This window comes from Uranotaenia lowii, chromosome 2 (assembly GCF_029784155.1).
Source record: "Uranotaenia lowii strain MFRU-FL chromosome 2, ASM2978415v1, whole genome shotgun sequence".
Classification (NCBI taxonomy): Eukaryota; Metazoa; Arthropoda; class Insecta; order Diptera; family Culicidae; genus Uranotaenia; species Uranotaenia lowii.
In genome coordinates this window covers 386,685,275-386,697,653 of record NC_073692.1, presented here as the reverse complement: position 1 = coordinate 386,697,653, position 12,379 = coordinate 386,685,275, and the positions used below count along the sequence as shown (strand labels likewise).

General features: G+C 30.7%; 1 protein-coding gene across 2 annotated transcripts in view; it reads right to left on the bottom strand.

The window, feature by feature from the left end:
- The window catches only part of LOC129744601 (gamma-aminobutyric acid receptor alpha-like), a 214,538-nt gene that overhangs the window by 188,694 nt on the left and 13,465 nt on the right, over positions 1 to 12,379 (bottom strand). The window contains exon 2 of one of the 2 annotated variants that reach the window (XM_055737216.1): positions 3,105 to 3,233. The exons of the other annotated variant lie outside the window; for it this stretch is intronic. The gene's annotated coding sequence lies outside the window, so the exon portion shown is untranslated. The remainder of the gene's footprint in view (positions 1 to 3,104; positions 3,234 to 12,379) is intronic. 2 annotated transcript variants of the gene reach the window in all.

Sequence of the window (12,379 nt, the reverse complement as noted above, 5' to 3'; positions counted from 1 at the left end):
TTTGATTTCAGTACTGGTGAGTGAAGGTTAAGACCTCCTCTTTCCTTTGGAAGAACCATAGTTTCGAATGCTACCCTGTTCCAGGATCTGCCATGCCAAATAAATTTCCCTATTTGCGCCGTGATTTTCCCAGCAAACTTGTTTGGCAGCGGAAGTGTTGATGCAATATACCAGAGTTTTGAAGAGATGTAGGTATTAATCAGAATAATTTTTTGGCATAAATTTAATACTCTTACATTATTCATCCATAGCTAAGCTTGCCAGATTGCCCGGTTTTATCCGGGTTTGCCCGGATATTTGATGCAAAATTTCGAGAAGAAACAAAAAAAAATCAAGGTTTTTGAGTAAGTTTCATCAAAATCGATTAACGGTATGGACATTTTCAACGGTTGTTTCAAATAATTTCGCTGATTTACCTTTATAAACCTTTAAATATTTAAGTGTTTCAAAAAGTTTTCGTAAGTCTGCAATTACATTAATAAAATATTAATTTCAGTTTTTTTGCATTCTTTCTTTGCTTTTATATAAAATAACACCTATATTTTGCCCGGTTATTGCCCGGTTTTTGGATTTGAAAAATTGAAATCCATGCCCGGATTTTGCCAGGTTTTTTTGAAAAAATGCCCGGAATTGCTAGGCCCGGATGGAAGTGGAAAAAATTCTGGCAACCTTATCCATAGCCTAATTTGGAATCCCCGGATTGTTTTTTGCCAATTTTCTTCGATGATGTGTTCAAATTGTTCACAGAAGTAAACTCCAAGGATTTTCACTTTTGGTTCTATTCGTAACCAACTACTATTTGGGGAAAGAACAACATTTCCAATAGCAGTTGCTACAGTTTTCAGAGGGTTTAAGATTGCCCCCGAAACCTGTTGAAACTCCTGAAATAGGTTAACCAAAGTCATTAGTTGGTTCTCGTTCTCAAGAAATATTGAGATATCATCGGCGTATGCGTTTAGCACTGATGCTGGGAGTGTTGTACTGATTTTATCGAGCAGCGGCTGTATGTAGATGACGAAGAGCAACATCGACAGGGGGTCACCCTGACGGACGGAGCATTGTATCCTGAATTCGTTGGATAACTGTCCATTTATTAATACCCTCGAGTGGCTGTTGGCAAAGAAGGACATAAGTAGGTTTATAAGAGACTCGTTGAAGTTCATTTTATGCATCGTTGCCGCCAAGAAAGCATGATCAACCCGATCAAACGCATGGTCCAGATCTAAGGCTATTAGAAGTGAGTTTTGTTTATTTGTAGCAAGCTGGCAGATGTAGTCTAAAATCTTCGATGTTGCTTCGAATATATTTTTTCCTCCATTTGAGCATTTTTGTTTGTCCGATAGCACCATAGGCAGCAAATCTGTTAGACGTCTTTTTAAAATTCTTCCAACCAGTTTATAATCGAAATTTAACAGCGAGATAGGTCGATAGTCTTTTACGCTATTCGTGTCACTTTCCTTTTTAATCAGTACAATTATTCCGTCAAAAAATTCTTTCGAAGCCAAACCTCGTATGACATCGTTCATTACTTGAGTGAATTCTCGGCCAATGATGTTCCAACATTTTTCATAAAACTCTTTTGGCAATCCATCTATTCCTGCAGATTTCTTCGAAGCACTAGATTTTATCGCGCTCCAAATTTCGCCTTGGGTAACTTCTTGGAGCACTTCTCGGTTCATCTCGTTGTTTTCGGGAATTTTTAGAATAGGTTCGAAGTTGTCACTCCATCTGGTCTGAGATGGACTATAAAGCTCTTCGAAGAAGTTCTTGAAGTGTTGCTGAATGTTATTTTGATCCGTGACTATTCCTGTTGATGTTTCAATTTGACAAATATTGGTTTTTTTCTTCTTGTTTTTCTGGCAGGCGACATGAAAAATTGAGGTGTTCTCTCCACCAATATAGCATTCGTTCCACTGCTTGTTGGCTGAGGAAATTTCCCTCTGATGTCTAAGCATAAGGCTTTTTATATGGTTGATGTCTCTGAGTTGTTGTGGGTCACCATAGTAACGATCATACGACCTACTCAACATAGCATAATACAATTCAGTTGTATCCTGATCCTTCCGACGTTGAAGAGCTGATTTCCATTGCAAGAATGATTTAGCTTTCTGTTTAACGAATTTCGTCCACCATTCGATCCAATTGGGGAAATGTCTTTTCTGTCTGCACCAGTAGTTCCACTTTGTATTAAATTCTGCCATAATTTCGTCATCGTTTAAGACCTTTGGATGCATTCTCCAAACTCCTCTACCAGGTGCCGTGCCAAGATGAGGGAGAGCTATTCGTATTACGTATGCTTTATGGTCAGAAAAGGCTGTTGCAGCAAAATAAGCACATCGGACCGAACTTCGTATGTTTGCGGGTAGTAATATTCGATCCAACCTTGAAGCAGAATCGACTCGTACGAATGAATATTCTACATAATTTCCTTTAAGTATTTCCCATGTGTCTTTAAGATCAGACGATTCCATAAGCCTTCGGAGCATAGGAGAGTACGAGTTTGTCCCAGTAGCATCTTTGCGATTGGTAACAGAATTAAAATCGCCTCCCACTATCACTACGTTTTGTGCATCTAATAGATGATTCGCTAGTGTAGAATTGAAGAAAATTTCCCGATTTGCGCGATTTTGTGTGCCAGGTGGTGCATACAAGTTAATAAAAGTTATGCTGCCGATACCTAAACTTATCAAACGAGCATCTAGGCTTCTTTGTACTCTATGGTAGACATAGTAGTTTCTCAATGCAATCGCTGTACCTCGCCGGCGTTCGTCGACATTGAAAACGATGTTGTACCCATTTATTTCAAGGTCGGTGACAGCGACTTCCTGGAGAAAAATAACGTCCAGTTCAGCAGCGCGGATGAACGAAGCCATGGACTGCAATTTCGTTTCGTTGGATACTCCATTCATGTTAATGGTTCCGATTTTATTACTGTGTGAAGTCATCATGAATCAAATGTAGTATCGACAAAGCAGATTCTGGTAACCCTGGTATGCTGCAATCATTCGTCGTAGTTTGTTGTGTACTGCAAAGGATGAGATTTCACTGAGAGGAGCAGTATCATCGGGAGCTAAGGCTGAACATATACTGTAAATTTTGCTTACCGGTGAGAAAAAAACAGCTTCTTGTCCGGTAACTTCGTTGGCTACGATCGTTGTTGACATCAGCGGCAAAAGTACTACGGCACATCTCGAGAACGTTTGGCTGCTGATGTAAATATTGCTGGCTGCTTTCTTATCACGTCCAAGAAGTTAAAAAAAAAAACAATTTATTTTACCAAGAATTCTTTCACAAAAGGCTTAAATACAAATATGTCTGTATTTTGAATTTTTAAGAAATATATGTTCTATAGAATGTTGATAAATATTCCTAAATATTTATAATTTTAGTAATTTTCGTAAATTTTTGTGTTATTTTTTTTTATTTTTATGTTAATTTTGTGTCATTTTTGTGTCATTTTTGTGTCATTTCTGTGTCATTTCTGTGTCATTTCTGTGTGATTTTTGTGTAATTTTTGTGTAATTTTTGTGTTGTTTTTGTGTAATTTTTGTGTATTTTTTGTGTATTTTTTGTGTAATTTTTGTATGATTTTTGTGTTATTTTTGTGTAATTTTTAAGTAATTTTTGTGAATTTTTTGTGTAATTTAAGTGTTATTTAAAAGTAATATTAGTGTTATTTTAGTGTAATTTTTGTGTAATTTTTGTGTAATTTTTGTGTAATTTTTGTGTAATATTTGGGAAATTTTTGTGTAATTTTTGTGTAATTTTTGTGCAGTTTTTGTGTAGTTTTCGTGCAGTTTTTGTGAAATTTTTATGTAATTTTTGTGTAATTTTTGTGTAATTTTTGTTTAAATTTTGTGTAATTTTTGTGTAAATTTTGTGTAATTTTTGTGTAATTTTCGTGTAATTTTTGTGTAATTTTTATGTAATTTTTGTGTAATTTTTGTGTAATTTTTGTGTAATTTTTGTGTAATTTTTGTGTAATTTTTGTGTTATTTTTGTGTAATTTTTGTGTAATTTTTGTGTAATTTTTGTGTAATTTTTGTGTAATTTTTGTGTAATTTTTGTGTAATTTTTATGTAATTTTTGTGTAATTTTTGTGTAATTTTTGTGTAATTTTTGTGTAATTTTTGTGTAATTTTCGTATAATTTTTGTCATTTTTGTCATTTTTGTCATTTTTGTCATTTTTGTCATTTTTGTCATTTTTGTCATTTTTGTCATTTTTGTCATTTTTGTCATTTTTGTCATTTTTGTCATTTTTGTCATTTTTGTCATTTTTGTCATTTTTGTCATTTTTGTCATTTTTGTCATTTTTGTCATTTTTGTCATTTTTGTCATTTTTGTCATCTTTGTCATTTTTGTCATTTTTGTCATTTTTGTCATTTTTGTCATTTTTGTCATTTTTGTCATTTTTGTCATTTTTGTCATTTTTGTCATTTTTGTCATTTTTGTCATTTTTGTCATTTTTGTCATTTTTGTCATTTTTGTCATTTTTGTCATTTTTGTCATTTTTGTCATTTTTGTCATTTTTGTCATTTTTGTCATTTTTGTCATTTTTGTCATTTTTGTCATTTTTGTCATTTTTGTCATTTTTGTCATTTTTGTCATTTTTGTCATTTTTGTCATTTTTGTCATTTTTGTCATTTTTGTCATTTTTGTCATTTTTGTCATTTTTGTCATTTTTGTCATTTTTGTCATTTTTGTCATTTTTGTCATTTTTGTCATTTTTGTCATTTTTGTCATTTTTGTCATTTTTGTCATTTTTGTCATTTTTGTCATTTTTGTCATTTTTGTCATTTTTGTCATTTTTGTCATTTTTGTCATTTTTGTCATTTTTGTCATTTTTGTCATTTTTGTCATTTTTGTCATTTTTGTCATTTTTGTCATTTTTGTCATTTTTGTCATTTTTGTCATTTTTGTCATTTTTGTCATTTTTGTCATTTTTGTCATTTTTGTCATTTTTGTCATTTTTGTCATTTTTGTCATTTTTGTCATTTTTGTCATTTTTGTCATTTTTGTCATTTTTGTCATTTTTGTCATTTTTGTCATTTTTGTCATTTTTGTCATTTTTGTCATTTTTGTCATTTTTGTCATTTTTGTCATTTTTGTCATTTTTGTCATTTTTGTCATTTTTGTCATTTTTGTCATTTTTGTCATTTTTGTCATTTTTGTCATTTTTGTCATTTTTGTCATTTTTGTCATTTTTGTCATTTTTGTCATTTTTGTCATTTTTGTCATTTTTGTCATTTTTGTCATTTTTGTCATTTTTGTCATTTTTGTCATTTTTGTCATTTTTGTCATTTTTGTCATTTTTGTCATTTTTGTCATTTTTGTCATTTTTGTCATTTTTGTCATTTTTGTCATTTTTGTCATTTTTGTCATTTTTGTCATTTTTGTCATTTTTGTCATTTTTGTCATTTTTGTCATTTTTGTCATTTTTGTCATTTTTGTCATTTTTGTCATTTTTGTCATTTTTGTCATTTTTGTCATTTTTGTCATTTTTGTCATTTTTGTCATTTTTGTCATTTTTGTCATTTTTGTCATTTTTGTCATTTTTGTCATTTTTGTCATTTTTGTCATTTTTGTCATTTTTGTCATTTTTGTCATTTTTGTCATTTTTGTCATTTTTGTCATTTTTGTCATTTTTGTCATTTTTGTCATTTTTGTCATTTTTGTCATTTTTGTCATTTTTGTCATTTTTGTCATTTTTGTCATTTTTGTCATTTTTGTCATTTTTGTCATTTTTGTCATTTTTGTCATTTTTGTCATTTTTGTCATTTTTGTCATTTTTGTCATTTTTGTCATTTTTGTCATTTTTGTCATTTTTGTCATTTTTGTCATTTTTGTCATTTTTGTCATTTTTGTCATTTTTGTCATTTTTGTCATTTTTGTCATTTTTGTCATTTTTGTCATTTTTGTCATTTTTGTCATTTTTGTCATTTTTGTCATTTTTGTCATTTTTGTCATTTTTGTCATTTTTGTCATTTTTGTCATTTTTGTCATTTTTGTCATTTTTGTCATTTTTGTCATTTTTGTCATTTTTGTCATTTTTGTCATTTTTGTCATTTTTGTCATTTTTGTCATTTTTGTCATTTTTGTCATTTTTGTCATTTTTGTCATTTTTGTCATTTTTGTCATTTTTGTCATTTTTGTCATTTTTGTCATTTTTGTCATTTTTGTCATTTTTGTCATTTTTGTCATTTTTGTCATTTTTGTCATTTTTGTCATTTTTGTCATTTTTGTCATTTTTGTCATTTTTGTCATTTTTGTCATTTTTGTCATTTTTGTCATTTTTGTCATTTTTGTCATTTTTGTCATTTTTGTCATTTTTGTCATTTTTGTCATTTTTGTCATTTTTGTCATTTTTGTCATTTTTGTCATTTTTGTCATTTTTGTCATTTTTGTCATTTTTGTCATTTTTGTCATTTTTGTCATTTTTGTCATTTTTGTCATTTTTGTCATTTTTGTCATTTTTGTCATTTTTGTCATTTTTGTCATTTTTGTCATTTTTGTCATTTTTGTCATTTTTGTCATTTTTGTCATTTTTGTCATTTTTGTCATTTTTGTCATTTTTGTCATTTTTGTCATTTTTGTCATTTTTGTCATTTTTGTCATTTTTGTCATTTTTGTCATTTTTGTCATTTTTGTCATTTTTGTCATTTTTGTCATTTTTGTCATTTTTGTCATTTTTGTCATTTTTGTCATTTTTGTCATTTTTGTCATTTTTGTCATTTTTGTCATTTTTGTCATTTTTGTCATTTTTGTCATTTTTGTCATTTTTGTCATTTTTGTCATTTTTGTCATTTTTGTCATTTTTGTCATTTTTGTCATTTTTGTCATTTTTGTCATTTTTGTCATTTTTGTCATTTTTGTCATTTTTGTCATTTTTGTCATTTTTGTCATTTTTGTCATTTTTGTCATTTTTGTCATTTTTGTCATTTTTGTCATTTTTGTCATTTTTGTCATTTTTGTCATTTTTGTCATTTTTGTCATTTTTGTCATTTTTGTCATTTTTGTCATTTTTGTCATTTTTGTCATTTTTGTCATTTTTGTCATTTTTGTCATTTTTGTCATTTTTGTCATTTTTGTCATTTTTGTCATTTTTGTCATTTTTGTCATTTTTGTCATTTTTGTCATTTTTGTCATTTTTGTCATTTTTGTCATTTTTGTCATTTTTGTCATTTTTGTCATTTTTGTCATTTTTGTCATTTTTGTCATTTTTGTCATTTTTGTCATTTTTGTCATTTTTGTCATTTTTGTCATTTTTGTCATTTTTGTCATTTTTGTCATTTTTGTCATTTTTGTCATTTTTGTCATTTTTGTCATTTTTGTCATTTTTGTCATTTTTGTCATTTTTGTCATTTTTGTCATTTTTGTCATTTTTGTCATTTTTGTCATTTTTGTCATTTTTGTCATTTTTGTCATTTTTGTCATTTTTGTCATTTTTGTCATTTTTGTCATTTTTGTCATTTTTGTCATTTTTGTCATTTTTGTCATTTTTGTCATTTTTGTCATTTTTGTCATTTTTGTCATTTTTGTCATTTTTGTCATTTTTGTCATTTTTGTCATTTTTGTCATTTTTGTCATTTTTGTCATTTTTGTCATTTTTGTCATTTTTGTCATTTTTGTCATTTTTGTCATTTTTGTCATTTTTGTCATTTTTGTCATTTTTGTCATTTTTGTCATTTTTGTCATTTTTGTCATTTTTGTCATTTTTGTCATTTTTGTCATTTTTGTCATTTTTGTCATTTTTGTCATTTTTGTCATTTTTGTCATTTTTGTCATTTTTGTCATTTTTGTCATTTTTGTCATTTTTGTCATTTTTGTCATTTTTGTCATTTTTGTCATTTTTGTCATTTTTGTCATTTTTGTCATTTTTGTCATTTTTGTCATTTTTGTCATTTTTGTCATTTTTGTCATTTTTGTCATTTTTGTCATTTTTGTCATTTTTGTCATTTTTGTCATTTTTGTCATTTTTGTCATTTTTGTCATTTTTGTCATTTTTGTCATTTTTGTCATTTTTGTCATTTTTGTCATTTTTGTCATTTTTGTCATTTTTGTCATTTTTGTCATTTTTGTCATTTTTGTCATTTTTGTCATTTTTGTCATTTTTGTCATTTTTGTCATTTTTGTCATTTTTGTCATTTTTGTCATTTTTGTCATTTTTGTCATTTTTGTCATTTTTGTCATTTTTGTCATTTTTGTCATTTTTGTCATTTTTGTCATTTTTGTCATTTTTGTCATTTTTGTCATTTTTGTCATTTTTGTCATTTTTGTCATTTTTGTCATTTTTGTCATTTTTGTCATTTTTGTCATTTTTGTCATTTTTGTCATTTTTGTCATTTTTGTCATTTTTGTCATTTTTGTCATTTTTGTCATTTTTGTCATTTTTGTCATTTTTGTCATTTTTGTCATTTTTGTCATTTTTGTCATTTTTGTCATTTTTGTCATTTTTGTCATTTTTGTCATTTTTGTCATTTTTGTCATTTTTGTCATTTTTGTCATTTTTGTCATTTTTGTCATTTTTGTCATTTTTGTCATTTTTGTCATTTTTGTCATTTTTGTCATTTTTGTCATTTTTGTCATTTTTGTCATTTTTGTCATTTTTGTCATTTTTGTCATTTTTGTCATTTTTGTCATTTTTGTCATTTTTGTCATTTTTGTCATTTTTGTCATTTTTGTCATTTTTGTCATTTTTGTCATTTTTGTCATTTTTGTCATTTTTGTCATTTTTGTCATTTTTGTCATTTTTGTCATTTTTGTCATTTTTGTCATTTTTGTCATTTTTGTCATTTTTGTCATTTTTGTCATTTTTGTCATTTTTGTCATTTTTGTCATTTTTGTCATTTTTGTCATTTTTGTCATTTTTGTCATTTTTGTCATTTTTGTCATTTTTGTCATTTTTGTCATTTTTGTCATTTTTGTCATTTTTGTCATTTTTGTCATTTTTGTCATTTTTGTCATTTTTGTCATTTTTGTCATTTTTGTCATTTTTGTCATTTTTGTCATTTTTGTCATTTTTGTCATTTTTGTCATTTTTGTCATTTTTGTCATTTTTGTCATTTTTGTCATTTTTGTCATTTTTGTCATTTTTGTCATTTTTGTCATTTTTGTCATTTTTGTAATTTTTGTCATTTTTGTCATATTTGTCTTGTTTTTAAGACCTTAATAAAATTTAAAAGGTGAGGAAAAAAAATAAATTTTCTCTGGAATGATAATGGAAGCTTCTCTAGGTTTAAGTAAATACTTGAATTTCTCGAACTAGAAAAAGTTTCTTCGATGATTGCTGATGATTTCTTTCTGCAAATTAACACGTATTTTACGTATTTTTTTAATCTAAAAATTATCTTTTTAATAGTCTTTGAAAATAAAAAAATAAAAACAGTCATTTTATTGATCAGGGCTTTTAGACATTTGTGCTTCTAAATTTATATATTTTCTAGACTTTCCCTGAAATAAGCGATGTAAACCCCATCGATTACAACACAGATCGAATCAACTTATTCCTCTCTGTCTTCGCAACATTCTCGACAAACATATCCCCCGGTGATGTGTTCTGTCTGAAGCAAGTAAGGTTTGGTTCATGGTTTCATTCATACACAGCTCCTTTAGGGCCCCTAACTTTTGCTCGTTATCACTTTCCCATTAAATCACGTGGCCAAACACGGTCAACCGACGTGCCGCACCGGAATCTCCGTCATGTGATGGATTTTCTACTCCTTGGGCGGACCACTAAATGTCCCCAACCAGGCGTCGCCAAAACCACTGCTGGCAACCAAACCGGGCAGCAGCCAACCGAATAGAGCCGGGAATTAACATATTCATTTTGTGGGTTTTGCCTGAAGAGCGAGCCCCACAAGAGAGATGGGAAATCTCGGCCGGGGACCCAAAACCCTTCCTCAAAGATTTTATCTGTTGCTTGGGGGTCCCCCTAATGCGAGGGAGCCAATACCCCCTCTGAATGGCAGGAGTTGGGATTTTCGGATAACCCCAGAAAGTGGCACTTGAGCCCTCCCGAAGTACGGTCAGGAACACTCATCGGATATATATTGCTGAATGAAGTGCCGGATAGCCTTTGGGGCTGTTTTGGGTGAAAGAAATTTGTGCTCTTCAATTCCACGGCAGAGGACAACCGGGCGACTCGTTTTTACTATGGTATCGTTAGTATCGTAGCGAAGTTGAATGGGTGTTTCAATTTGTCATTGGAGTATTTAAGAAAATGTTCCAGGCCCTGAAAACTTCGTAGGTTTAGTAATTATTAACGAGTTTTAACATTTTGGGAAAAAAAACAATATTAAGCGGGCCATAGACTACACAAATGGCCTGTACAAATTCGATGATTCCACGACGATTGTTTAATCTATGCTCGCCCACACACAGCAAAAAAAAACACAACAGCAACAAAAAAAAACCCCTCTCTACCCCGGCTGGGAGGATGATTTGTACAAAATTTTTTTACTCCAACTGCTTGGGCGCTTATTCAAGCAGTGCCATACACTATGCAAATCGTGTTTACAGCGACAAAATTTCATTGAATTTCATCGCATTTGTACAAATGTACAAATGGCCTGCTTTAAACAGCAGTTGCGAAATGGGAAATTCCATGTTGACCTGAGAAGGGAGTAAGGAAATAAAATCTATTTAAATGCAAATTCCAATTCTTCATTCTCGTGATTTTACGATTCTTATGAATCTCAACTCAGAGATTCACTCAGACACGTCTATCACTCACTGGAATAGATCAATGACTGACTAGTGTTGCCAAAATAACTAATGTTGCTATAGAAAATTGATTTTTAAAAATTTAATTTCAGTGTTGCCGGATACAACTATTATTTTATTTTATTTTTATAAAATTTGTTTTGTTTCTGCATATCTCCATCTCACATAAAGCCCTAAATACTTTCGATATGTTTTAAAACTTGTTCTTATCTCAAGCTGTCCTTCCAACTCGCATAGTTTCTTATGAGATGACATACTTAAATTGTCTTTTCAACATGCCATTCAATTTCAAGCTATCCTCTCAACATGCTTGAATTTATTTTCATCAATACGTTCAGGCTGGCCTCTCAACTCGCCTTTTAATTTCTAGCAATTCTTTAAGGCTGTCCTCTAAACTCGCCTTTCAAATTCCAAGTTGTCCTTTGAATTTCAATCGATTTCTTCAGGCTGTCCTCTCACTCGCCTTTCAATTCCAAGCTGTCTTTTCAACTCGCTCCAAATTTTCACAGCATTGTTCAAGCTATCCTCTCAATCAGCCTTTAAAATTCAAGCTGTCCCCTCAACTCGCTTGAAATTTTTATCAATTTGTTCAGGCTGTCCTGTCCACTCGCTTTTCAATTTCAAGCTCTCCTCTCAACTCACTTGAAATTAATATTGATTTTTTTAGGCTGTCCTCAACTCGCCTTTCAATTTCAAGCTGTCCTCTCACCTCGCTTAAAATTTTAATCAATTTGTTCAGGCTGTCCTCTCAACTCGCCTTTCAATTTTAAGTTGTCTTCTTAATTCACTGAAACTTTTAATCGATTTATTCAGGCTGTCCTCTCAACTTGCCTTTCTGTTTCAAGCTGTCCTCTTAACTCGCTATAAATTCTCGTCAATATACACTGGCGGTTCTCTCAACTAGCCATCCAATTTCAAGCTGTCCTCTCAACTCGCTTGAAATTGTTACCAAAACGCTCAGGCTATCCTCTCAACTCGCCTTTCAGTTTCAAGCTGTCTTCTCAACTTGCTTGAAACTAACGTCAATATGTTCAGGCTGTCTTCTCAACACGCGTTCTATACTCAAGCTTTATATCAACTCTCTAGAAATTGTGAACATAGTAAAGCTTCCCTGACAATTCGCTTAACATTACATATTTATTGTTTTTTTTTTCTAGCTCATTTCTAGCTTCAGTTTCGGCATGGGTAATCTAATTACTCATTTTTCCAGTTTTTTGCAATGGGTAGTTAATAAACTGTTTGGTTTTGAACGTTTGATGACAATTATTTCAACGTTAACCGCGTTTGTTTTTCTTTTGTCGGTTAGATTGTGTCCTAATTTCTCGTTTTTTAAGCTTCTGAAAAATTACCTGCCATGGTCGCCAAATGTGCAGACTGAACTGGCCTTGGGTAGCATCGCCGCCGGATCACTTGACCGCATCCAGCCGAAGGAACAACGCGCTGGCTTACTTAACTCGGTCGTCCGCTCACACTCTATTCTCTGTAGAATCTTTTATTTACTGACTTTTGTTTATCTTTAATACAAAATTTTATTTTTTAAATATTTTTCCTTCCAAATTTCAGCTTTTCAAATCTTAAAATTTTATTTTCTGCATATTCTTCATCCAATCCGAAAACATTTTTAGCAACAGCCTTCCTAAACTATGCTTTTCATGT